Source organism: Triturus cristatus, chromosome 12, assembly GCF_964204655.1.
Source record: "Triturus cristatus chromosome 12, aTriCri1.1, whole genome shotgun sequence".
NCBI lineage: Eukaryota > Metazoa > Chordata > Amphibia > Caudata > Salamandridae > Triturus > Triturus cristatus.
The window spans coordinates 425,457,846-425,485,327 of record NC_140595.1 but is presented as its reverse complement, the minus strand read 5'-3'; the positions used below and the strand labels follow the sequence as shown (position 1 = coordinate 425,485,327).

At 51.7% G+C, this 27,482-nt stretch overlaps 1 long non-coding RNA gene across 1 annotated transcript in view; it reads right to left on the bottom strand.

Moving 5' to 3' along the window:
* LOC146776054 (uncharacterized) overlaps positions 1–12,655 on the bottom strand; it is a 63,938-nt gene extending 51,283 nt beyond the window's left edge. Inside the window, exon 1 of the long non-coding RNA XR_014972244.1 lies at positions 12,557–12,655. This is a non-coding gene — a long non-coding RNA (uncharacterized LOC146776054). The remainder of the gene's footprint in view (positions 1–12,556) is intronic.
* Positions 12,656–27,482: the final 14,827 nt, after the last annotated feature.

Genomic DNA, 27,482 nt, shown 5'->3' with positions numbered 1-27,482 from the left:
GCATACCCCAGATCCATGTCTCAAAAGAATTGCGACCCCTCTAATCCTAGCAGATTGTCGAGAGCACACAACTAAGTCAAACCCAGGAATTTTTAAATATGCCCGATCATTCCAAGATACATGCGTTTCCTGCAGACACACCACCTCAAGGTGGAAAGCCTGGATAACCTTCGAGAATAATCCCCTCTTTTTGCCATCATTGAGGCCACAGATATTCCAAGTCCCTTTACGAATTTTGCCCTGTGCCATCTATGTTGAAAAAATAGAACCAAACAATAAAAATAACAGCTCTTCCTCCACAAATATTTGCATTTAACAAGAAAAAGACATGCTGTGTAAAAACCATGAGTACTTTGTTAGTTCCAGCTTCTTTTTTAATGTTTTTAACCCCAACCCTCCCTAACCCCCCTTGATCACTCCCTACCCCCCTCCTGCTCCGTCCCCCCTACCTCCCTCCCCCCCCAAATGAGGCATAAGGACTCTGTCCTTTCGATGAAAAGGCTGGTTAACCACCCGTCCCCTCCTGTGCAACTGCCAGAACCAAAAGCCAAAAAAACAAGCCCTTAATTACACATGCAAAGATATATGAGCACCGCAACCGTAGCGCAACAAGAGAACCAAAAAACTCAAGAAAACATTTTATTTTGGGTTACAGCAAGAGACCCAATACTTTCTGTGTGGTGCAGTGCTTCCCTAAAAACAAACACATTCCCCTAGGACCTCTGGACCCTCCATTGAAAAAGACATCAAAATCAAGAGCAGTGAGCAGTGTATCCTTACAATGAATCCAAATACACCTTAGCCTGAATTTTTGAGTCAAAAAACTTTGTCTGACCCTGAAAAATGATTTTTAGCTTTGAGGGAAACAACAAAAACACCTGAGCTCCCTTAGACTGCAATGGTCCAATTAACTGCCGGAGCTGCCACCTCCGTTCCACGGTCGCTGGACAAACATTAGGCCTGACAAAGAACTCACACCCCTTCCAACCCTTTTTTTATCAGGTCTTGCCAGATCATAAACCTTCTCTCTTGCTAAAAAACTCGAAAAGCATATTAGAATTGCTCTAGGCCTACTGTCCTCTTGCCCAGGAAGGGATAGGGGGGATAGAGGGCAAGGTAACACTCTGTTCCAGTCCGGGTGGGAGGGAGGAAGGGATAGGGGTAGGGGATAGGAGGGATAGGGGGGATAGAGGGCAAGGTAACACTCTGTTCCAGTCCGGGTGGGAGGGAGGAAGGGATAGGGGGTAGGGGATAGGAGGGATAGGGGGGATAGAGGGCAAGGTAACACTGTTCCAGTCCGGGTGGGAGGGAGGAAGGGATAGGGGGTAGGGGATAGGAGGGATAGGGGGGATAGAGGGCAAGGTAACACTCTGTTCCAGTCCGGGTGGGAGGGAGGAAGGGATAGGGGGTAGGGGATAGGAGGGATAGGGGGGATAGAGGGCAAGGTAACACTCTGTTCCAGTCCGGGTGGGAGGGAGGAAGGGATAGGGGGTAGGGGATAGGAGGGATAGGGGGATAGAGGGCAAGGTAACACTTTGTTCCAGTCCGGGTGGGAGGGAGGAAGGGATAGGGGGGATAGAGGGCAAGGTAACACTCTGTTCCAGTCCGGGTGGGAGGGAGGAAGGGATAGGGGGTAGGGGATAGGAGGGATAGGGGGATAGAGGGCAAGGTAACACTTTGTTCCAGTCCGGGTGGGAGGGAGGAAGGGATAGGGGGGATAGAGGGCAAGGTAACACTCTGTTCCAGTCCGGGTGGGAGGGAGGAAGGGATAGGGGGTAAGGGATAGGGGGATAGAGGGCAAGGTAACACTGTTCCAGTCCGGGTGGGAGGGAGGAAGGGATAGGGGGTAGGGGATAGGAGGGATAGGGGGGATAGAGGGCAAGGTAACACTCTGTTCCAGTCCGGGTGGGAGGGAGGAAGGGATAGGGGGTAGGGGATAGGAGGGATAGGGGGGATAGAGGGCAAGGTAACACTCTGTTCCAGTCCGGGTGGGAGGGAGGAAGGGATAGGTGGTAGGGGATAGGAGGTATAGGGGGATACAGGGCAAGGTAACACTCTTTTCCAGTCTGGGTGGGAGGGAGGAAGGGATAGGGGGGATAGAGGGCAAGGTAACACTCTGTTCCAGTCCGGGTGGGAGCGAGGAAGGGATAGGGGGGATAGAGGGCAAGGTAACACTCTGTTCCAGTCCGGGTGGGAGGGAGGAAGGGATAGGGGGTAGGGGATAGGAGGGATAGGGGGGATAGAGGGCAAGGTAACACTCTGTTCCAGTCCGGGTGGGAGGGAGGAAGGGATAGGGGGTAGGGGATAGGAGGGATAGGGGGGATAGAGGGCAAGGTAACATTCTGTTCCAGTCCGGGTGGGAGGGAGGAAGGGATAGGGGGTAGGGGATAGGAGGGATAGGGGGGATAGAGGGGATAGAGGGCAAGGTAACACTCTGTTCCAGTCCGGGTGGGAGGGAGGAAGGGATAGGGGGTAGGGGATAGGAGGGATAGGGGGGATAGAGGGCAAGGTAACACTCTGTTCCAGTCCGGGTGGGAGGGAGGAAGGGATAGGGGATAGGGGATAGGAGGGATAGGGGGGATAGAGGGCAAGGTAACACTCTTTTCCAGTCCTGGTGGGAGGGAGGAAGGGATAGGGGGGATAGAGGGCAAGGTAACACTCTGTTCCAGTCCGGGTGGGAGGGAGGAAGGGATAGGGGGGATAGAGGGCAAGGTAACACTCTGTTCCAGTCCGGGTGGGAGGGAGGAAGGGATAGGGGGTAGGGGATAGGAGGGATAGGGGGGATAGAGGGCAAGGTAACACTCTGTTCCAGTCCGGGTGGGAGGGAGGAAGGGATAGGGGGTAGGGGATAGGAGGGATAGGGGGGATAGAGGGCAAGGTAACACTCTGTTCCAGTCCGGGTAAGAGGGAGGAAGGGATAGGGGGTAGGGGATAGGAGGGATAGGGGGGATAGAGGGCAAGGTAACACTCTGTTCCAGTCCGGGTGGGAGGGAGGAAGGGATAGGGGGTAGGGGATAGGAGGGATAGGGGGGATAGAGGGCAAGGTAACACTCTGTTCCAGTCCGGGTGGGAGGGAGGAAGGGAGGGATAGGGGGTAGGGGATAGGAGGGATAGGGGGGATAGAGGGCAAGGTAACACTCTGTTCCAGTCCGGGTGGGAGGGAGGAAGGGATAGGGGGTAGGGGATAGGAGGGATAGGGGGGATAGAGGGCAAGGTAACACTCTGTTCCAGTCTGGGTGGGAGGGAGGGAGGGATAGGGGGTAGGGGATAGGAGGGATAGGGGGGATAGAGGGCAAGGTAACACTCTGTTCCAGTCCGGGTGGGAGGGAGGAAGGGATAGGGGGGATAGAGGGCAAGGTAACACTCTGTTCCAGTCCGGGTGGGAGGGAGGAAGGGATAGGGGGTAGGGGATAGGAGGGATAGGGGGGATAGAGGGCAAGGTAACACTCTGTTCCAGTCCTGGTGGGAGGGAGGAAGGGGTAGGGGATAGGAGGGATAGGGGGGGATAGAGGGCAAGGTAACACTCTATTCCAGTCCTGGTGGGAGGGAGGAAGGGATAGGGGGGATAGAGGGTAAGGTAACACTCTGTTCCAGCCCTGTTGGGAGGGAGGGGTAGGGGGATAAGAGGGATAGAGGTGAAGGTAACAATCTGTTCCAGGCCTGGAGGGAGGGATAGGGGGTAGGTATTACAGTAAGCACCCACCTGCACTCCAGTTTGTTCCTTCCTTGGTGCAGACTGTTCCAAGCTTTCTCTGAATACGACCAGAACGGCAAGGAAGGTGTACACTTGCCATCCTGACAGTTCCCTCGGGGAAGGGGAATGGGAGTGAGACAAGAAAAAACAAGAGACTGGATTGTGTTGCTGTTGGACCCGGCCTCGTAGAATGGCCCTCCGTGCCCCCGCACCCCCGAAACCTGGTGCCTGCAGCCCCAGCACCCGGCCCAGCCGACCCTTCCCACCAGGACACCCGCACCAACCCCGGACATCCCCGTCCATGGCCTCTCTCCTTTCGGCCACCCCGGGCCCGCGTGCCCACTCCATGCAACAAGATGGCCGCCCGACCCCAGCGCGACCCGGGCCTCGAGGCGCCACTCCGGCGGGAGGGCATCACGCTTCCAGGGGATGAGAGAGGGAGGAGCAGTTTCTATCGCACCTCTGAACTCCCCTGGGACGATGGGTTTCGATCGGCCCTCCGGCCTCCCTGCGGGCTGGCTCCATACCTGCTGGGTGTCAGGGACTCCTCCCGACCCGGCCCTGAAAGGATCAAAAGACAATAGCAGGAAACCCCGACCAGCGGCCCCCAGGTGACGAGACCCCTGCCTGCACAGACTCCGGACATCAAAGAGGGGTCGACCTATAACAAGGGGTGCTCTGAGACTGTCCGGGAGATTCGACGCTGGAACAACGAGAGCCTGCGACGTGTGCGTGGCTCCTGGAACTAAACCCACCTAAGCCTGCTGAGTGACTCGCGGCTTCCTGAAGATCGTAAGACCTCCGAACTTGTGCCTGGCCCTGCTGAGTGACTCGCGGCCCCCTGGAAGATCGTAACACCTCCGAACTTGTGCCTGGCCCTGCTGAGTGACTCGCGGCCCCCTTGAAGATCGTAACACCTCCGAACTTGTGCCGAAGCCTGCTGAGTGACTCGCGGCTCCTTGAAGATCGTAAGACCTCCGAACTTGTGCCAAAGCCCGCTGAGTGACTCGCGGCTCCTTGAAGATCGTAAGACCTCCGAACCTGTACCTGAGCCCGCTGAGTGACTCGCGGCTCCCCCCCCCAGACTCTCACGGTCCCGCCAGACCCCGACTCCGACCACGTATCCCCCAGCTCGAGGATTGTGAGCTGTGCGCCGGATACGTCCCTGCTTGAACCGTTACCTGAGACTGTCCCGCTACCCCCTACCTTTCCGAGACTCTTGAGCCCGTGCTCACTTTGTACATATTTGCAGTGATACCTATCTGATAAAGCTTGTTTTCTGAGAATATCCAGTGTGGTCACTCTGTGTCGTGTGGTGCCAGAAGTACCATCCTAGTTGCGAGATTCCTCCCCCTGGGGAATCTCCCGCCAACGCCCGGCTACGATACTACACGGGTGGGACTCAGGGTAGTCAGGACCCCCTTCCGGGCTCCTCTGAGGTCGCCGTCTAACATTGGTGGCAAGCGACGGGATTCGGGCCCATCACCTAGAGATCGTACAGTGAACAACGGACGCACGACCAACAAGGATGGCAGAAGGAAGCGTCATGAGCTCCACAGAAACCAACGCCAACAGAGTGTTCCAGGTGGAGCAGCTAGAAGAATACACACACAAAGAGCTAAAGCAATTTTGCAAAGAACTTAAAATCGCTACCACTGGCCTCAACACTAAGGAAGACTTGCAGAAAGCACTGAAAACTTGGGTGGAGACCGGGGCCTCCCGCCCGGAAGGCACGGGGGAGCGCCCCGATGAAGCCGAACCCCCCCCAAGGGAAAGCAGCGGCAATCAGGTGCAAGGCATCGTACCAGACGGGGGCCTATCCCCGGAAGAACTCGCGGACAGAGAGAGAAGCCGCAGTCATGAACTCGAGTTAGCCAAACTCAAAATCGAGGGCGAATTGAAGTTAGCGGAGAAAAAGCTAGCGGTAGAGCAAATGCGCGTACAAGGCGAACTGGAAGAAAAGAAGCTCCAACGGGAGCACGAAGGAAGGAAGCTCCAACTAGAGCACGAACGCAGCTTAAAGGAACTCGAGCTCAAGGCCCGAAACGAGGACGGGAGGCCCTCGGGAAACCGAGAGACGACCCCCCCAGCGGAACAGAAGGTCCACATCCCCAAGGATGTGGTCAAGGAATATTATAAAAACGATGACATTCAGCAATGGTTTCGGGCCTACGAGGTCGCCATGACCTCCCATCGGATCCCACAGAAGGACTGGGGGGCGGGGTTGTGGGGGCGGTTTCTGAGCGAAGGAAGAGACACCCTGCTCGACCTTCCCCTCTCCCTGCAGACCTCCTACAGCCACATGAAAGAGGCTCTCCTCACAAGATACGGCCTCACCCCAGAAATGTACCGCCAACGGTTCCGGGACTGCAGGAAGATCCCGGGCACCACTTGGGTGGAGTATGTAAACTTTTTTAGTCGGGCCTTCGATGGGTGGGTCAAGGGCAGCAAAGTCACCACCCTTGCCGAACTCACTGATCTCATGTTATGGGAACACCTGGCTGCGAACTGCTTCATAGAGCTACGTCAACATCTGCTGGATAGCAAGCTCACAGATCCCCGGAAGCTGGCTGTGGAGGCCGACCGCTGGACCAACACCCGGGTCTCCCGGGGCATGGTAGGAGAGTACCCCCGAACCAGTCAGGGACCACCCCGCCAGAGAGGAGGGGGGAACCAGGGAGGGCCGAGAGAGTCCCAGCCTAGCCCCCCGAAGACACCACCTCCACCTTTCCCGGCGCCCCCCCCACCAGTGACCGGGCCCCCTGGGAGACGGGGACACCGGGTGACCGTCACCTGCTTCCGTTGCCAGAAACCCGGGCACTACGCCAATGACCCCGAGTGTCCCATGGCCACCCAAGTCCCCCCTGCGAGACAGGTATCCAACGTAGCCCTGGGGGAGGAGGTTGAGGAAGCTGAGGAGTGGGAACCCGCAGCGATGGCCCTAGTATCCCTGGGAGATAGGGAAATGGTTCCTGGTAGCCTCCTACCCTCCAACACACAGAAATATGGGCAGCTCGTCAAAATCAATGGCCACCAGGTAGAGGCCCTGCGGGACACCGGGGCCAGTATCACCGGTGTCCTCAGGCACCTAGTCCCCGAGGAACAGATCCTCCCCAATGTCTTTTGCCCCGTGATATCCGCAGACAATAGGGAAAGTATGTGTCAGGTAGCCCTGGTGCCATTTGAGTGGGGAGGGGTGATAGGTAAACTCAAGGTGGCCGTAAGAACCTCCCAGCCGGTTGACTGCCTCCTAGGGAACGACCTGGAGAGTTCTCCCTGGAAGCATGTAGAGCGCAAGGCCCACCTAGGAATGATGGGACTCCCCGAATGGGTGTGTATCACCACCCGATCTATGACAGCCCGACTCACTCCCCCGAGAGAAGTCGAGAGCACCCCGGCCGAAGAAACCAGTACCGTCCCCGCCGAGGGTCCTCCCGTTCCCCCATCAGAAGGGTCCGTCGCCAGCGACGAACCCGCACCATCCGACCCCGCCCCGGTCCCCGAGTTGGGGGATCTACCCGAGTTGGCCCAGTGGCGCCACGAGGGCGGGCCCACCCGGGAAGAATTTTGCCGGGAGCAAGCCACTTGTCCTTCCCTGGTCGGGCTGCGGCGCCAGGCCGAGGGCCAAGCCGCAGGTGACCAGACCGGAACGCACCGAATCTATTGGGAGAATAACATCCTGTATAGTGAGCAGAAGTCGGTGGAGCTGGGATCCGGACGGGTCCTGGTGGTACCCCTCCGCTTCCGAGATTTCCTCCTGGGCTTAGCCCACGACGTCCCCCTCGCCGGCCACCTGGGTCAGGACAAGACTTACAGCCGTCTCGTGACCCATTTTTATTAGCCTAAGATGAAAGCAGCGGTAGAGGCACACTGCAAGTCCTGCCCCACGTGCCAGGCCAGTGGGAAGAGTGGGGGGAAGCGCAAGGCTCCCCTCCAACCCTTCCCGGTCGTCAGTACCCCCTTCGAACGAGTCGGAATCGACATCGTGGGGCCACTGGACCCCCCCACCTCCCAAGGTCACCGTTTCATCTTGGTCCTAGTAGACCACGCCACCCGCTATCCGGAGGCCATTCCCCTACGCACCATTACGGCCCCCGTGGTGGGCCGGGCCCTGATGGGGATCTTTTCCAGGGTGGGTTTCCCCCGCAAAGTCGTGAGCGATCGCGGCACTAATTTCATATCCCGGTACATGAAGTCCCTGTGGCAACAATGTGGGGTGTCCTATAAGTTCACCACCCCGTACCATCCCCAAGGGAACGGCCTAGTAGAAAGGTTTAATAGGACTTTGAAAGGGATGATCGCTGGCCTAGAAGAGCCCCTCCGGCGTAAGTGGGACGTCCTGCTCCCATGCCTCCTGTTCGCTTACCGGGAGGTCCCCCAGAAGTCCTTAGGGTTCAGCCCGTTTGAATTGCTCTATGGACACCCCGTCCGAGGTCCCCTCAGTCTGGTTAAGGAAGGGTGGGAGGCAGCACCCCAGACCACTCCCCGAGATGTGTTCCACTATGTCCTGGCCCTCCGGAACCAGACCAGGAGGTTCCGAGAACTGGCCGAGGCCAACCTGGAGGCGAGTCAAGAAGAAATGAAGCGCTGGTACGACCAGAATGCTGCTCTGGTCGAGTTCCAGCCGGGCCAGCAGGTGTGGGTCATGGCCCCCGTGAAGCCTGGCGCCCTCCAGGACCGATGGACTGGGCCCTACAAAGTGGTTGAGAGGAAGAGTCAAGTCACCTACTTGGTGGACGTCCAGTCGCCTCGGGATCCCCTCCGGGTCCTGCACGTGAACCGCCTCAAGCCTCACTTCGTGCGGACAGAACTGAGCCTCCTGCTGGCCACCGATGCCGGGGCCGAAGATGAGTCGGATCCCCTCCCGGACCTCCTGTGTGTCAAGGAGCAGGATGGCTCCGTGGAGGGAGTGAACCTCTCCCCAGCCCTCACTGCCCAGCAACAAGCGGACTGCCGCCAGCTCCTAAGACAATTTTCCGACCTCTTCTCCCTGACCCCCCGGGTCACCAACTGGTGTGTTCACGATGTGGACACCGGGGACAGCCCGCCGGTGAGACACCGAGCCTACCGGGTCCCTGACCGGGTCCGGTCCTGCATTCAAGCTGAAGTCGCGAAGATGTTGACCCTGGGGGTGATCGAGCCCCCTGACAGTCCCTGGGCCAGCCCCGTGGTCCTGGTCCCGAAGGCAGCGGCCCCCGGTGTCGCCCCCGAGCTCCGGTTCGGCGTGGATTACCGGGGGCTCAATGACATTACCAGAGCCGATGCCCACCCCATTCCACGAGCCGACGAACTCATTGACCGACTAGGGGCCGCCCGGTTCCTCAGCACTTTCGACCTCACCTGCGGATACTGGCAGATTGCGCTCACCGAAGGGGCCAAGGAGCGGTCTGCTTTCTCCACCCCTGACGGGCATTACCGCTTCCGCGTGATGCCCTTCGGGATGAAAAATGCCCCGGCCACTTTCCAGAGACTGGTGAATAGGGTCCTGGCCGGGCTAGAACAGTTCAGCGCGGCCTATCTGGACGACATCGCTGTCTTCAGTTCAGAGTGGAGTGAGCACCTCCAGCACCTCCGGAGAGTGCTAACCGCCCTGCGCCAGGCAGGCCTCACAGTAAAAGCCAGCAAGTGCCAGATCGGGCAAGGATCCGTAGTCTACCTGGGGCACCAAGTCGGGAGTGGCCAGGTCGCCCCTCTACAGCCAAAGATCGACGCCATCCTGGCATGGGAACCACCCATCACCCAAACGGAGGTCCGAGCCTTTCTGGGACTCACGGGCTACTACCGCCGATTCATTCGAGAGTATGGCAGCCTTGTCGGCCCTCTCACTGAACTTACGTCTAAAAAACAGCCAAAGAAGGTGCAGTGGACGGCTGCCTGCCAGGAAGCTTTCGATGCTCTAAAAAAGGCCATGTGCACTGCCCCCGTCCTCCAGGCTCCCGACTACGCCAAGGAGTTCATAGTCCAGACCGATGCCTCCGAGCATGGCATTGGGGCCGTCCTGTCCCAAGTGAATGATCAAGGCCTAGACCAGCCCGTCGCCTTCCTCAGTCGGCGGCTGCTACCCCGAGAGCAGAGGTGGAGCACCATAGAGCGCGAGGCCTTTGCCGTGGTCTGGGCACTCAAAAAACTACGACCCTACCTGTTCGGCACTCATTTCAGAGTGCAAACTGACCATCGACCCCTGCAATGGCTCATGCAGATGCGAGGAGAAAACCCCAAGCTACTGCGGTGGTCAATCTCCCTCCAGGGAATGGACTTCACCGTAGAACACCGCCCTGGCACGGACCACGCCAACGCTGACGGCCTCTCCAGGTTCTTCCGCTTCAGCGAAGAGAACCCCCCAAGGTGATGGGCAGTTCTCTCCGGCTTTCAGCTGGGGGGGACGCATGTTGGACCCGGCCTCGTAGAATGGCCCTCCGTGCCCCCGCACCCCCGAAACCTGGTGCCTGCAGCCCCAGCACCCGGCCCAGCCGACCCTTCCCACCAGGACACCCGCACCAACCCCGGACATCCCCGTCCATGGCCTCTCTCCTTTCGGCCACCCCGGGCCCGCGTGCCCACTCCATGCAACAAGATGGCCGCCCGACCCCAGCGCGACCCGGGCCTCGAGGCGCCACTCCGGCGGGAGGGCATCACGCTTCCAGGGGATGAGAGAGGGAGGAGCAGTTTCTATCGCACCTCTGAACTCCCCTGGGACGATGGGTTTCGATCGGCCCTCCGGCCTCCCTGCGGGCTGGCTCCATACCTGCTGGGTGTCTGGGACTCCTCCCGACCCGGCCCTGAAAGGATCAAAAGACAATAGCAGGAAACCCCGACTAGCGGCCCCCAGGTGACGAGACCCCTGCCTGCACAGACTCCGGACATCAAAGAGGGGTCGACCTATAACAAGGGGTGCTCTGAGACTGTCCGGGAGATTAGACGCTGGAACAACGAGAGCCTGCGACGTGTGCGTGGCTCCTGGAACTGAACCCACCTAAGCCTGCTGAGTGACTCGCGGCTTCCTGAAGATCGTAAGACCTCCGAACTTGTGCCTGGCCCTGCTGAGTGACTCGCGGCCCCCTGGAAGATCGTAACACCTCCGAACTTGTGCCTGGCCCTGCTGAGTGACTCGCGGCCCCCTTGAAGATCGTAACACCTCCGAACTTGTGCCGAAGCCTGCTGAGTGACTCGCGGCTCCTTGAAGATCGTAAGACTTCCGAACTTGTGCCAAAGCCCGCTGAGTGACTCGCGGCTCCTTGAAGATCGTAAGACCTCCGAACCTGTACCTGAGCCCGCTGAGTGACTCGCGGCTCCCCCCCCCAGACTCTCACGGTCCCGCCGGACCCCGACTCCGACCACGTATCCTCCAGCTCGAGGATTGTGAGCTGTGCGCCGGATACGTCCCTGCTTGAACCGTTACCTGAGACTGTCCCGCTACCCCCTACCTTTCCGAGACTCTTGAGCCCGTGCTCACTTTGTACATATTTGCAGTGATACCTATCTGATAAAGCTTGTTTTCTGAGAATATCCAGTGTGGTCACTCTGTGTCGTGTGGTGCCAGAAGTACGATCCTAGTTGCGAGATTCCTCCCCCTGGGGAATCTCCCGCCAACGCCCGGCTACGATACTACACGGGTGGGACTCAGGGTAGTCAGGACCCCCTTCCGGGCTCCTCTGAGGTCGCCGTCTAACAGTTGCTCACGCTTGTTGGCTGTGTCTCTGGACCGTCTCTCAGGGTTGAGGATGAAATGATGAGCTGCTGATTGCTAGCCATAGTAGTTTAGGCACATCAATATAAGGAACATAAAATGCACATTTACTATTCTAATGCAATAATAATGAAGGACTTGACTAATCACTAACTAATCTCTGGAGTAACCTACCAAATCTAATACTGTGTCCTGAATGAGCTTCTATTCAGAAGCGCCTGCAATCACAACTCCTGCATATTTGGATATGAGCATCAGCATAATTTATCTAAACATCCATGTTTAGTGCTATGAATATATGATTGGAATATATGTTGTAAAATGCCAATAAAGATGTTAAAAAAATAACATTCTTGGCAGAGCCAGGAGAGACAAAACAGGAGTGAGTTTGCCTTGAACAACTGTACAAAGTGGTGCCGAAGTTCTGCTGGCAGCAAATGCACCTCAGTGAGGGCATTAGCACAAGGCAAGCTGCAAAGCATGTACCTACAAACTTCCCCTCCTCTAAACATGTGTTGTTGATGCTTGTCGAAGTTCGTGGTCCACCTAGAAGGGGAAAAGAGTGTGTGCCTACAGTCTGACCCTTTAATAAACATGGTTATTACAGCCACAACAAACAATTGGAGAGTGAGGTTGCATTTAACCAACTGTACAAAGTGGTACTGTGGGTCTCCTGCCACCAAAAACAGCTCAGTGAGGGCATTAGCTCAAGGCAAGCTGCCATAAACCTACAAGATGTCCCTAGGCTAAACATGTGTAGTTGACGGTTGTTGAAGACCCTGTCCACCTAGAGGGAAAAAAGAGTGTGCCTACAACCTGTCCCTGTACTAAACCTTCATGTTATAGCGAGGAGATACAAAACGAGAGGCAGGTTGCCTTGAACAAACTGTACAAAGTGGTGCGGTGGCTCTGCTGGGAGCAAAAACACCTCAGTGAGGGCATTAGCTCAAGGCAAGCTGCTATAAACCTACAAACTGTCCCTAGGCTAAACATGTGTAGTTGACGGTTGTTGAAGTTCCTGGTCCACTTAGGAGGGAAAAAAGAGTATGTCTATAACCTGACCCTGTGCTCCTCTAGTTGAAAGAGTAAGAACTAAATCCGGATTTCTAGAGCATATACCAAGATGCTTCCCAGGAGGCCCACAGCATTGGTATACCTTCTAGTCACCGACTTACCTGAATGATGTTTCTTTGGTAACATCTAACAGTCTTGTCAGCATGACGTGATTGTTTATCTTCTTCACCTTCATCACAGACACCATGAAAGTGTTTCTACCATATGAAGAAAAAACAATGATTAAGTACTACTATTCACACGTCTCCAAATCACACCCATTCATTTCTTTCATACTTACCCTCTTACCACGCAGAGTTGGATAGCAAGTAGCGCTTTCAGAGGCAAAGCATCTCATTAGAAACTCTCATGGAGAACATGGTTGATATTAGTGAAACCATATAATGCTAAACCAAGGGCAATCAAATCATTACCCTGGTGGGTGGAAGGGTGGGATAGGGGGTAGAAGGGATAGAAGGGATAGGGGGATGGCAGGGATAGGAGGGAAGAAAACACTCTATTCCAGCCCTGGTGGGAGGGAGGGGTGGAAGGTAGGGATAGAGGTATAGGAGGGAAAGGAGGTATGGGAGGGATAGGAGGGAGGCAACACTGTTCCAGCCCAGGTGGGAGGGAGAGATAGAGGGATATGGTGGAAAGTAGGGATGGGTGAAGGTAACACTCTGTTCCAGCCCTTGAGGGAGGGATGGGGGGTAGGGAGGGATAGGGGGGATGGGGGGATAGGGGGGGATAGGGGGAAGGTAACTCTGTTCCAGCCCTGGTGGGAGGGAGGGGTGGAAGGGAGGGATAGAGGGATAGGAGGGAAAGGAGGGATAGGAGGGATAGGATGTATAAGAGGGATAGGGGCATAGGAGGAAGGCAACACTGTTCCTGCCCTAGTGGGAGGGAGAGATAGAGGGATATGGTGGAAAGTAGGGATGGGTGAAGGTAACACTCTGTTCCAGCCCTTGAGGGAGGGATGGGGGATAGGGAGGGATAGGGGGGATGGGCGGATAGGGGGGGATAGGGGGAAGGTAATACTCTGTTCCAGCCCTGGTGGGAGGGAGGGGTGGAAGGGAGGGATAGAGGGATAGGAGGGAAAGGAGGGATAGGAGGGATAGGATGTATAAGAGGGATAGGGGCATAGGAGGAAGGCAACACTGTTCCAGCCCTAGTGGGAGGGAGAGATAGAGGGATATGGTGGAAAGTAGGGATGGGTGAAGGTAACACTCCGTTCCAGCCCTGGAGGGAGGGATGGGGGATAGGGGGGGATGGAGGGGGATAGGGGGGTGGAGGGGGATAGGGGGGATAGGGGGGATGGAGGGGGTAGGTAATACTCTGTTCCAGCCCTGGTGGGAAGGAGGGAGGGATGGAAGGGAGGGAGGGAGTGAGGGATAGGGGGATGGGAGGGATAGAGGGATAGGAGGAATGGGCAAATAGGAGGGAAGCTAACACTATGATCCAGCCCTGGTGGGAGGGAGGGAGGGGTGGAAGGGAGGGAGTGGCGGATTGGGGGATAGGAAGGATAGGGGGATAGGAGGGAAGGTAACAAAGTTCCAGCCCTGGTGGGAAGGAGGGACAGGAGGGGCTTATCGTTGTGTACCCACAGTTCTCTTTCTATACATTTATTCTTGTGTATATAGATTCACTACATCCATTTATTTTACATGTGTATTATTGCCATTTGATTTATGGGAACTTGCTGTAGCAAATATTCCCCTTTATTTGGCAAATATGTTGAGCTTTGTTCACATAGTATTTTGGTATACTAAAGTTTAGAGAGTCCTATTTTGATTTTTTGTTTACATTGTGTCCTGGTATTTTGAAGTCTTGCCCAGGTGCTCTGAAAAAAAGCAAGACATTTGCCCATTTCCCAGTTGATGGTCAATGCAGGGCAGGCTGCAGCACTGATCCTTTTGGATCAGTCTGCAGGCCTTGATACCATCTCTCCTACCCTGCTTACCTGTCTACTACAGGAATTGGGGTTAAAAGGCTCAGCATTAAAACTGCTGGCATCCTTCCTTAAGGGCAGTACTCAGACTGTGATTGTCAAACAATTCAAGTCAGAATCTATCACCTTACCATGTGGGGTTCCTCAGGGATTCTCCCTGAGCCCAATCTTATTCAACCTATAAGTCTCCCCACCAGTCAAACTGATACAATCTTTTGGGCTAGAGGCTACATCGTAAGCCTACAACACTCAAATAAGTGTAACAATCACTAAAGAAATGGAGGCCTTCTCTGCCAACTTTAAAAACTGTATGAAGGCAGCAACTAATTGGGTGGGTAAAAACTAAGACTAAATGGAAACAAGACAGATGTCTTGATTTTTGCAGCTAGCCCATCCATATGGAACAAGGTGGCCAGAAATGTTAGGTACTCTGCCAGCAAAACATTGGGAGTGATTGTGGACAATAATCTATTGTTCAACCTTCAGGCAACCGCACAGTGTGGACCTGCTTCTGCGTCCCAAGGTTGCTTCGGAAAAGTGTATCCTTTTATCCCACTACTGGTGCACAAACAAGTAGCTCTGGCTTACATCTCATCCAGGCTTGACTACTGTAATGCGTTCTAGCTTGACATCAACTAAGCTGCAGATGGTACAGAATGCAGAGGCCAGACTGATTGATTGATATTCCTAAATACCACTCAGTCTCTGCAGGATTAAGCAAGCTTCATTGGCTCCCTGTGAAAAAGCGCATTAGGTTTAAAGCCCTGTGTATTGTACAGAAAGCCCTACATAACTCAGGGCCTGGAGGAATCAGAACAATGTTCCAATGTTATGTTCCTTCCAGGCAACTCCACTTTGCAAATCCAAATTTGTTAGTGAATTCCAAGTTCCGGATGGAGAGGCAGAGCCTTCTCGGTGGTCACAGCCAAGCTCTATAACTCCCTCCCCGGTAGTCTCAAACCTGGCTTTTAGACCTAAAAGGAAGGTTGCGATGACTCCATAAACAGAGCCTGTTATCCTTGCCGACTTCTCTTTCATCAGAACTAACCAGTCTTTAGCACCTTGACGCCTTTGGGCATTTGTTCACTCCTACAAACATTTAATTTCCTTTGTAAGAGGGTATGGAGGTAGACAAGCTCATAGATGGCATCTCTTATCCATTGTTAACTGCCTTCTCCATCCTGCTCACATGGTTTCAGGCAGCCTAGCATACTAAGGATCATGGTAGTTGATCATTGATATGGAGCAGTGACTCTAATCTAACTGAATTAGAAGAAGAGGCTCAAGCGATCACATCATCTGCGACACCCACCTATCCACTCTGCAACATATCTTGAGGGCACGTATGTTGTTGTGTACTGTGGATGATGTAGATTTATAGCCGTGTTTGGGGTGTGACCTGGGGAGCACCATGTAACAAGTAGAGGTGCGGTGAAGAGAAATGTCTAGTGTTCTACTATACCCCCAGCTTTTATGGAACCACAAGCATAATTACAGGTCGCTGGGGCAAGCAGGGCTGAGGGAAAGACTACCAAAGGACAGAAAATGCAGTGCCTTGGATGGGGGTGGGGGGGCTTGGCAGGGAGCAGCCTAAGATCTTTAGTTCCTGCCTGTGGAGGCACCAATGGGCAGAAACTGCCTGTGTTCCTGGAGGTGACAGCTCTCCTGAAAAATCTATTTCCTGGTCCACTGTTAGGAATGCAGGTTAGACGTTAAATCTTGCAGGCCTGGGAGTTGGATTAAAACAATGTTGGGGCAGATACAGAACAAGGAAGATTTATTTGAGACCTGTTCCAGCACATAAAAATAAAAAAAAGAACACAAGAAGGAAGGTAATCTCCAGGACAAATGACTTGCCTTATGAGAGAAAATGCTGCTGAGCTTCATTTATACCCTAAAACCAGACCTTAACAAGAAAACTACGATTACTGTAACAGGAGTATGGTCCATGGAGAAGAGGGAGGACCTCACAAGTTGCGTTTGGAAGGTGGAACATATAGCAGATACCACCTAGGCTCACCTACAAGCTACAGAAAGTGAAATACAGGACTCAACAAATCAGCTAGATGATTCGAGACACCCAGGGTCCGGACAACTGAAGACATGGTAAGGCTTGAGTAGTAAACTGAAATTCTGAGTAGCCAGAGGCATGGGAACTAAGCGCCCTCCATGATTGCTCAAGGGGAATATTCTACACTCCAGGATAGGTTTCCTTTTGTAAGTTTTTCATTGCTCCACATGACCATTGGGTGACTGAGAAATTCTATATATGATTTTACAGATATTTTCTCTTATTAAGAAATGGTTGGTGTCTGTACCCTGCTAGGTTAAAGGTAGACTTCTGGTGAAGAACAATTGGATGGGGACTTGCTATATCTTCGATTGATGGTTTGGATAACAAAAACAATTTAGACATAAAATGGCTTAAAATCAAATTAGAATGAGAACGATGGGGAAATGAAAAGTCGCACTGAGAAACTATTGTAGCAGGAAAGTTGGCATTAAAGCAAGACAGATATTACAGGCTCACCCACGTGGTAAAGGTTGAAAAAACAAATCCGTTAAGTGATAAGCAATCTTACACGCTCGGAGCTTGGGTATCAGTTATACACAGCGATTACCATGTTATATAACCCTGTCAATACAGAAAATGAATTTGCCTCCAACATAAGGTCTGAAAAAACTGCATCAGCAGCATCATGAAAAGGATACATGCCTGTAACGACACACTATCACTAAAACAATCAACTTTAAAATGTATATCGACATGTACACGTTCTCAATAATCAACTGGTCATTTCCTGAAAACATTTCAAATGTGCCATTAAATAGAAACTTATCTTTTTAAACACATTCCCACAAAAACCTCTGTCTTTTTCTGAAAAAACTATTTTTTCATTGTTACTAAATAAACGCATAACAAAGCTAATTTGATAAAAATGCTAGAATTTTACTCAAATACAAGCTTTCCATTTTAGTATATGCACACTAATTTGGTCTCCGAATATCAGATTCACATTTTATCTAGTAGCGTACTCTTGTACCCCACATGAATTTACACTGCCCCACGTGCAGGAACCAAGCAGTGACTGGATCATCCAATGCTCATTTGGTCACCCCAGGTGTCGAGTTTGACTGCCAGCATGAGTTATGTTTATGTCAGTAGATCTATAAAACTATCAGTAGCCCTCTGTCAAAAATGTTTTTAAATGTTAGTACGTGAAGAGCAAATATGTATGTCATATAAACGCACTTTCCCCAAGAGGAGTAGCCCTTGTCTGCTGAATTCAGCTCTATTTAATGTCACTACTTTATATAAGGGTGAGCGAAATTGCACAATGTGTTCCCAAAAAGCCATGTAAATACCATAACAATTTAGTGATATTTCTCTTTTTTTTTTACATGAGCGCACACTTCAGATAAAAAAAACCTCATGGGATACCAGAGAGTGGTGTAATGAAAAAATGTCTTTTGACAAGAAATCTTCTGCAAAAACCAGGCTCGCATGCAAGAATAACTAACTTGGGTAATGGAATATTTCCAGTAATTTTGGGAATTTCAAGTTACACAAAATGTGAGCATTACACAAATTTTGTCAGCATATTTAAAATATCGCCCAAGACTAATGATTCAAAGTAACTTGAGATTTTGAACAGTCCCTACCTTATACTCAACTTATGCATGTGGAAAGAGGGCTGGTGTTGGCTACAAACTCCACCCCTACATGGTGCTTGAAGTGTGTCAAGATTTTCAAAAGAATGATGGTGTACATTGTAGGAGAGTAGGATCTGCTTCACATGGGTACCCCCACTTTTTGCTGGTGTTTCACTGTTTTTCGACCTTAGTCTGGCTGTGGCCCTGCTAATCAGGACCCCAGCCTAGCTGCTTCCTCTCTAAAATGGTTTCCATGTACATTAGGTACATATCCAAGTAGATTCCGGTGTGCCTTATAAGCCCCTAGTATATGGTATACTATGTACCTAGGGCATAGGTACCTCAGAGGCCTACCAGGGGCTGAAGCATGTGTTATGCCACCCCTGGGAAGCACTCCAAAATGGCACCACAGGTCTGCTACAGCAGCCTAGGTAAGGGTGTGCTTGCACCCCTTACTGTGGTATAGGCTACCTATATCACTACTGTTGGACCTGTCCCTTTTGGCAGGTTCACCCCCAAACTTTTTGCATTTATCCTGGCCTTTTTCCCTATGTAGTGTTAGTAGTTTTAGGCCTATAGGCACTTTTAGCATTGTGTCCCAGTGTAAAGTGCGTGCACTCTGTTACATGTAGTGAAACTGGCCTGCCCTCCCATAGGATTGCATGGGGGATATGTGTGTCCATGGTAGTTCCTGAGGTGAGAGGAGTGCAGGGGCGAGTTTGGTATGTGCAAACTCGTGGGAATAAATGCTGTGCAATGGTGTGTGCAGATTTATGGTGACTGGTGGGGAAGTACCACTTCTAGAAATTGGCATGTCTGTATGCTGAGTGATGTGAATTGATTGACAGGAGCTGAGAGGGCTGGGTAATTCCAGGAGCCAGGGTGAGTCTGCCCGGTGGTGATTGGAGAGATCTGCATGTAGATGGGAGGGAGGAGTTGCACCTGGGACCTGAATAGGGCTGGGCCTTCCCTTCACAATGCTGGCTCCACCTCCTGTGGTGCGTCTGATGTCCCTGGCCTATCCAGTAAATAGAGAGGGGAGCTGGGCAAAACAAAGTGCTCCTGAATCAGTTGTATCTGGTTCTCCCCTTGCCCTACAGTTGCAGAACAAAGGAAAATGCTGTATAAAAGAAGGGGCTGTGACCCCATGAAAATGTTCTTGTTTTTGGACTGGAATCTGCCAGGGGCGTGCTGGGGCCCAGGGGAAGGCTTGCCTCCCTGGGCCCTGCCCTGCCACTGGATGCCTGGAATACTGGTTTTGGGACCTTTTGCTCAGATCCCCCAAGACCGTGGAGGAGCATGTCCTGATCCTAGTGCCTGGCGATCGCTTATCTCATTTTGCTGCTAAGCACTTTATTTTTTTCTAAAGAGGAGCGCTGGATCGTCGCAGCACTGGGCTGCACGTCGCCTCAGAGGGAATCCCCAGCGTAGGGATTACCCCACATTTGCCTTGTCGAGCAGGAGCCCACCCCACCTATTTCCATGATTGTAATCGGGTGCCCACCCCGCTTATGGCCGTCTCCTCATGCCTTAATTGCGCGGGTGCCCACCCGCGACTTTGCCAGGATTAGATTGAGCGGGTGCCCACCCCGCTTGCTATTTCTTTTTTTGTTTTGTACGGAGGGAGCCTACCCCTCATTGCCCCCGAGATCGCTGCCACCATCCGCGGCCCACCTGGTTGTGGGCGGGGCCGCCGTACGGAAATGGAAGTAACCAGCGCAACGTGTGGCAGCGAGGTTGCAGGAAGAGCGGGGCTCCCGTGAGCTGGTGGGAGCCCCGGTGCAAACAAATGGTGGCCGAAGCTTGGCGGGAGCCTATCCCGCCTTCGAGTGCCCTGCAGAGTGCGGCCACGGTATTTGAAGTCCCGGTCCCAGGAGAGGGCCCGGGCAAAGAGCAGAGCACCTGGGAGCTGCTGGGAGCCCCGGGTAAAGAGAAGAGGCTGCCGGCACCAGAGCTGGACCTCCCCGTGTGGAGGAGGAGAGGTCCCATGCACCAGCCTTGACCGAGACTGCCCGCAAGGAGGAGAGTCCTGCCTTCGGCCCAGCCGGTGAGTGAAGAGGGCTGGGGGGGGGAAGAGGGGACCGAGGCACAAGTACCGGCGCCTACCGCCTGAGTGGCCCCACATGGCAGAGGGCCACTCCATCGGGGGCGTCTGTTTTGGGAGCCAGCCGCTCCAGTGCTTGGGGGAAGTTTTGTTTTGGGCACAAGGGAGCCCAGAGGGGCCCGTGCCATGGTCTCAGTTTCCCCAGTTACCAGTGTGCAACTGCAACGATGTGGGGCCAGTGTTATCTAAAGCGCCAGTCCTCTTCACAGTGTTTGGGGGCCAGTTCTTTCTCTAAGTTTGCGCACAATTACGTCTGGAGCCAGTGTGCTCCAGGGGACATGAGGTGTAGAGCCTAGGTGGCTCCAACGTTGGGCACATCTATTTCCAGGGCCAGTAAGAGCCCCTGCCCACATCTTGATATTTACAGCTGCGCAGCAATTAGTGCCAGCTGCATTGTTTAGGCCCCCATGTTATGGTTTTTAGCTACCCAGCAAGTAGTGGGTAGTTGCAATGTTTAGGCCTACGCAGATTGCGCACCCGTGACTTTCGCTGCTCTGGCAGCGGGCCCTGACTCTTGGGACATCGGGTATTTGAGCCCCCCCTTTTTGGATGGCCAGTTGGCCAGGGGGAGTGTTAGAGTTATAGGGCGCCAGGCCCTACTGTGATTCTTGGGTGCTGGGAAATGTAATGTATGTAGAATGATTTACACACCTGTGTTGATACCTCTAAATGTGCGTTATGATCATGAGGTTAGTTCGCATATAATGGTTTATGCTAGTGAGTTATTCCCTAATGTAGTTATACTTAGGAGGTTAGGGTTTAATGTGTGTAGACTTGAGAGAATTGCATAATGTGGTTATGTTGATGAGGTTGGCGTACAATGCGTTTGGTGCCTAATGTGATACTGTGCATAATGTAGTTTATGTTACAGGCGGATGCTAAGAACAGTGATTCCCAGTGTTTATGATCTGCTGTACTTTTACTAAGTTCGCTTTGTGATGGTTCTGACAGTGGTCCATGTGGCCCTGTCATGTGTACATAATCCCTTGAAAATATTGACCAGTGCCAGTTGGCACAGTGTATAATATGTGCTCACTATTCTAATATGTTATGATAATACAAAGACTATTTTTATATAACCTTGTGTGGAGTTTCTTTTGTGGTGGGCCTGGGATGTTGTCGCTGGGTGAGAATGCAAATGCTTTACACATTGCCTCCGGGATAAGCCTGACTGCTCGTGCCAAGCTACCAAGGGGGTGAGCAGGGGTTATCTTTGGCATGTAACTTCCTTGCCCTGACTAGAGTGGTGGTTCCTGCCTGGCTTTGGCACACGCCTTAGCCAGCCAGAAATCACATTTCTAACAACTACCATTGCGCACACATATAAAACCTACAATTCACTCCTATGGCAGGCCTTAACAATCCTGAAGGGAGTGCGCTTGGTTTTTATGTGAGAGGGTGCCCCTGCATGAGCAAAATCCCTCTGCAGTGTTCAGAGTACCTTCTCTGATGCTGTTTGTGGTGCAGCCCAACCATATACTCTTAAGTGCATTATAACCTCGCGGTAAATGCTAACTTTGGGATGGCTGCACGGAAACATGTTCTGTTTGGTGTCAAACGGTTTGGAATACTACACCCCACCAGTTCTGGCGGCGGGGGAAGCATTCCACCCTTGTAGAGGGAGAGATGTTCACACTGGTCTAACCCAGCAGGACTTTCTACAGCTCTGGCATCACAAAATGGATGCCTCTGCCACAGATACGGGTCTGGCCTCCTGCTGCTGACCGCAACGCCGGCAGGGGAGGCCTGGACAATAAGTTTCCTGTCCCAGGGAGGTGCAACCACCTCCCCAGACAGGCAGATGTGTATTGGGGCTGGACAGGAGCACTCTCTGGTGCTTTGAAGTCCTGCACTGGGGGCACACTTGGTGTCCCTGTGCATAGTCCAGTTCAAACTGGTTGCAGGGGCTACCTGCCCCTGCTCTGGCGTGAAACTGGACAAAGGAAATGGGTGTAACCACCCCTCTTTCCAAACCCTCCCATAGGTGGGTCCCTAGAGTATGTCCAACCCCTAAACTTTGTAGAAGTATGGGAACCCAGTACTTGCACCTTTAGATTACCCTGGAAGAAACTCTGCAACATATATCCTGGACCTTCGATGCTCTACTTTGCTTAGAAGACTGAAGAAATCTCCCTTGGGGACAAGGAGCGACTCCCCTGCTTGGCAGGCACCAAAGAAGCAACTGACTGGTCTGCATCATTGAAGCTCCTGCCGAAGTCTTTGCATCACCAGAGGTGGATTTTCAGACTTCCCCAAGGCTACCCTGAGTCCACAGCAAAGCTGAGGCCCGTGGCTATCGTGGGTGACGTAGAACTGTGACCACTGGACATCGTGAACTTTTGCAACACTACTATCTTCTGGGACTTCCTCGAAGTTGTGCTTTGGGCTCCGAGTAGCCCCAGCCTTGAGCACCTCCTACACTGAAGATTGCTGGCCTCCACTCCACGAGTGACCCGTGGGCCAGTTTCAAGTGCGACCGCTCGAGGCTCCTTCGCGATCGCTAGCCCGTTGGCTAGTAGATCCCCACGAAGGCAACTCCTAATTGGGCTTTTCTGGTTGCTCAAGATGTGCCATGACTTACCCTTGCTGGGTGAGTCCCTCAGACCTTGATGGTCTGCACTGCAGTCCTTTCTCTGATTTCCAGTGACTTGCCGTTGCCAAGGCTTGTTGGGTCCAATCTGGTCGCTGACACCACAACACTCGACAAACTTCGTGGGACAGCTCGAATCCAGCTCCTGGTTGTCATCGGCACCTCCTGGACCTCGTGGCTGAAGAGTCAAGACACCTATCAACTCACCTGAAGCACCCAACATCTGTGGGCATTGGTCCATCCTGCCCTCGGGCACTGGCTAGTGACCCAGACTCTGTCCCCTCTGCTTCCAGGTTCCTTCCATCCTAGATCCAGGCTTGGATCTCTTTGGACACCTCTCCACTTCACGGAAGCAGCACTTCTTCTCCAGCTTCCATTGAAATAGACGACACAACCCAACACCAAAAGACACCTATGCACCCGGCTTCCCTGGTTGAGGTAACACGAGTACTCTGGTGCTCCCGTGGGTGCTAGCCCTAGAAATTCCTAAGTCCAAAAGGGTTTGGTCCTAACTCGATTGTAAGTGTCCCTAAACTTTAAACTTCCAACCGCGACATTGCCCATAGAAGCCAACGGGAACCCGCGGTTGTGTTTACACACTGCACACGGCCCCCATGGGTCCCGTGTCACTACCTTGGGTGGTTCCTTGGGGTCCCAGCAATTATACAGGCTCTAGGCCTTGTGTCTAGTTCAGTCATGGTTCTTATACCACTTTATCGGTATATGATTTGGTATGCCCCTAGGGCCCTAACGTGTATTTGTGCTTTTACTATCGATTGCTAACTTGTAAATTAAGTACTTCGAACTCCAGTCTCAAACAGACTAGAGGGGTGTGTTATCTTAAATACATGTATTTTAAATATATACCTGGTGTGGTTGTCCTTTCGTTTGATCATTCAAGAGATTATAGACTGGTAAAACAAGCTGCTTTACATCCCTTCAAGACTTAGCCTGAAGGCTGCTCTCCATAGCTACCACTAGGATAGCTTTCATATAAGGTTGTCTTTAACCATTCACCATAAGGGGTTGTTTGGACTGATACAAGGTGCCCACTAGAACTAGTGGACAGCATATATCAGGCCACCTTCTCACAATGACCCTCTAAAAGCCACAGTACAGGACATTGTCTGCTACCTGCTTAGTTTACAAAAAGCTAGTTTAGCGCACACTTTCATATGGTTCCACCTCTCTCCAGTTGCTGCCTACCTCTAAAATAGACAGCATCTCTCAATTTTTAAAATTTTAACCATCAAAGCTTTCATGGAAGGACTCAAATTAATTATTCCAACACGGGTTCATCCAGCACCCTCTTGGAACCTTAACATCTCTATATATATAGTGGGCCCCTCACTGACAGTCAAAGTGGGTATTTCGGTGTACCAGCGGTTTGAGGGATGGTCTCATATTATAAATGTGCCCTTCAAGGGAGGGCCTGGCTTGGCAGTTCTGCCTGTACTGCCAACCCATGAGGAGCAGAGTCAAAATTGATTTGCATATGGCTCGGTATAAACTGAGGCGGCATGGTGAGCACAAGGAGGATGGGTTGGAATGCTACCCAGAGCGATTGCCCATGGTTAGACAAATTGCAAGCATTCTGCCCATCACCGTTTGTGTGTTTCATGTACTGCCCTCAGTGGCATGGGTATGCCCAGACGTGGGGTCTGTGCTCCATGTGTCACTGGAACCAAGGGGTACCTGGCTAATGAGCCCATACCCAGGGTGAGACCGATCCTGTGTTGGATGTGTTCTGGTTCAGGGGGGACCTGGTTTGGCGGTTCGGGCTGTACTGTTCCCATGAGGAACAGGAGCAAGACTGATTTCCAGCTGGGTGGGTCCAAACTGAAGTGGCATGGTGAGCAAAAGAAAGATGGGTAGGGATGCTACCCAGAGCAAATGGCAGTGGTTAGACAAATTGCAAGCACTCCTCCCATCACCTTTTATGTGTTTCATGCTAAATTGATGTAATGTTTCACAAAAAAAACAATATCTGCAACAGGTTTAAATAAACATTTGCATTTTGCCAATGTCTATGTAACAAGGCATTCTGATAAAATGTTATCTATTCATAATGCTTAAATTCACATATTTACCTGTTTTAAACTAAGTGCACTGAAAAGTTAATTTTCATATTTGCTAATGAAGCAATTAGGAATTTGACTTTGAGCTACAATTGGAAAGCGATCATGGAGTCAAGTCCAAAGAATACATGCTATCTTTTCGAAAATTTACTTTTTTTTTTTTTTATTTGTCCAGGTACCAAAAACAATATACACTTTACATTTTACAATCACATTCGAATAGTTTATACAAAATAAATAATATAGTTCTGTAATTAACATACTTGGATCCTAGTAACTGAGCAAAGTATTACAGATTAGATTCCCTCCATCTTTTTAATGGAGCCCACAAATTCTGTCCCACTTCTCTTCTTTTCCTACCCCAATGAACAAAAAGGGAAGATTCAATATTGTGTATACCCAAAAGTCTTGCAAGCCACATATGAAACACCGGCGCTTGTGTGTCTTTCCAGCCCGCGGAGATAAGAATCCGAAGAACCGAAACAGCAATAAAAACAAGGGCTTCTGCTTCTTTATTCAGCCCCAACTTACTGTCCATTCCCATTATCATAAGAGTAGGGGATAAATTAATCTTAACTCCTAACAGCATCTCCAAAAATTTCTCAATTTCCCCACGAATTACATTTAGTTTCTCACATTGCTGAAACATGTGTACTAAATTTGCTGGCCCTTCCTGACACCTAGGACAGTTATCATTCTCCCTTTTACCCCAAATAAACAATTTCTCTAGCGTAAAATACAACTTAAACAGGGTTTTATATTGTTGGGCTTTCAAATTTGTTGAGCGAAACAACCTCATAGCTAACTGAAGTCGTCAATTATGTGTCATGGCTGATTCGGTACTGTGACCTGCACGGAAGCCTGATTGAAATTGGTTAAGCAGGTTGAATTGATCAATGTGCCTGTTAAGCTGCAAGTTAACACATTTTTCCAGGAGTTTAGCTAGCATAGATATGTTCGAGATCGGACGATAGTTATTAGGGTCCGAGGGGTCAGCTGTTGTTTTCTTTAGGATAGGCGATACCGGACCTGTTTTCAGGCTGTCTGGAATGAGACATTGAAGGAGGGACGTATTTATGATCTTGGTCCAGAGAGGTAGTACAAGGGGAATGAAGTCTTAAATAATTGGCCGGGAGCAGGTCTGTGAAATAGAGAGGGTTTCAGAGAGGTTAGCGCCTTTAATATGGCGTTTTCACTGCAAGTGTTGAAAAGGGACCAAGTGGCGTTTTTGAGGATGAATTTTGGGAGGATGTTAGTTTGTGTGCCAGCGGCACAGATTAGTTCTTGTCCAAGTCCGAGATGGATAATAGGTCCTTGAGTAGATCTGATTTTATGGATTCTGTTTTAGAAGCCAGAAGGAGGCAAATTCTTCACAGGTGGGTAGAGTAAAAGGGATGGCGTTCGGGAGACTGGGTATGTTCTTGGTTTGGGTATTGATAAGATCAAAGAGCTTTTTGGGGCGGTTCTTGGCTTGATCTAGTTGAGTCCTGAAGAAGTCTGTTTTAGATTTCCTGATTTTCCTAAAATAGGAGTTTCTGGAGCATCTTACAAGCTTGAGGTGGTCAGCTGAGGGTGAAGCTCTCCAACGCCGTTCAATTAATCCGAGAGAGCGTCTATCTTTATTTAGCCTCCCATCGTACCAAGGTTTTGAGTTTTTTGTGGAAGCTCTTTTCAGTTGAGGCGGTGCTATGTTATCAAGAAGGTTTTTCATGGAGTGAAAGTAGTGATTGGTCAGCCCCTGGACATCGTTTAGGTCATCCGGGGATATAGAGGGTTTGAGTTAGTAGATGTTAAAGGGATAGAGCCAACGTTTTTCAGGTTTCTCCTCCAGATCTTAGTTCTCAGGGGTTGTGTTGTGAGACGCTTGACCTCTTCCAAGACTTGGAAAGAGATAATGTGATGGTCAGACCAGTCGCATGGGAGGATAGAGTGGAGATGTGTGGAGTCCACATTTGAGATTACTAGGTCGAGAATCGCACCCTTTGTCGTGTGTAGGGCTGTTACATATTTGGATGAGATTAAGGTCTGCGAGGAAGGCTTTGAGGCTGTTTACCCCAGGGTCGCTCAGGTCATCCCAGTGGAGGTTGAAGTCTGCCAAGAAAATTTGATTATTTTGATGGCTGTAATTTGACAACGATATACATTAATTGTTCTATGAATGTGAGGTTATCTCCGGGAGGGTGGTAGAAGGTGTGAAAAGAGCAGCATTGATTATTACTGGCGATGTTTATGCAGAGGTATTAACAGGAAGAAAAAGCAGGGGCATTGGAGTTGGACACGGTTAGGCTGCGGGGGCCCCTGCAAATGATCTGGTGAGTGCCCCGGGACCTGACCCACCCCGGGGCTTAACAATAACGAAGCGCAGGAGTCCACGCTTCGGTTTTTTAATTTTCTCTGCAGGATTTTTCAACCCCATCGCAAATTTTGCAGTTTTTTGAAAAAGCAAAATGCTTTATTGGCCCTGGGAGTCCTTGTGGGATCCCCTGAGCAGGCCTAGGGGGTCAGGGTGTTTCTACCCTGCCCCCTTTTCTTATTTTTCAACCTTTTTCTTGTGACTCCTGGTTTGGAGTGTTGGCAGTTAATCGCAGTTCAGCTCATGGTCGGGAGGGTTTGTGAATCCACCGTGGCCACAGATATCAAAACTTTCTTTTTTAAATTTCTCAGCAACTACTGA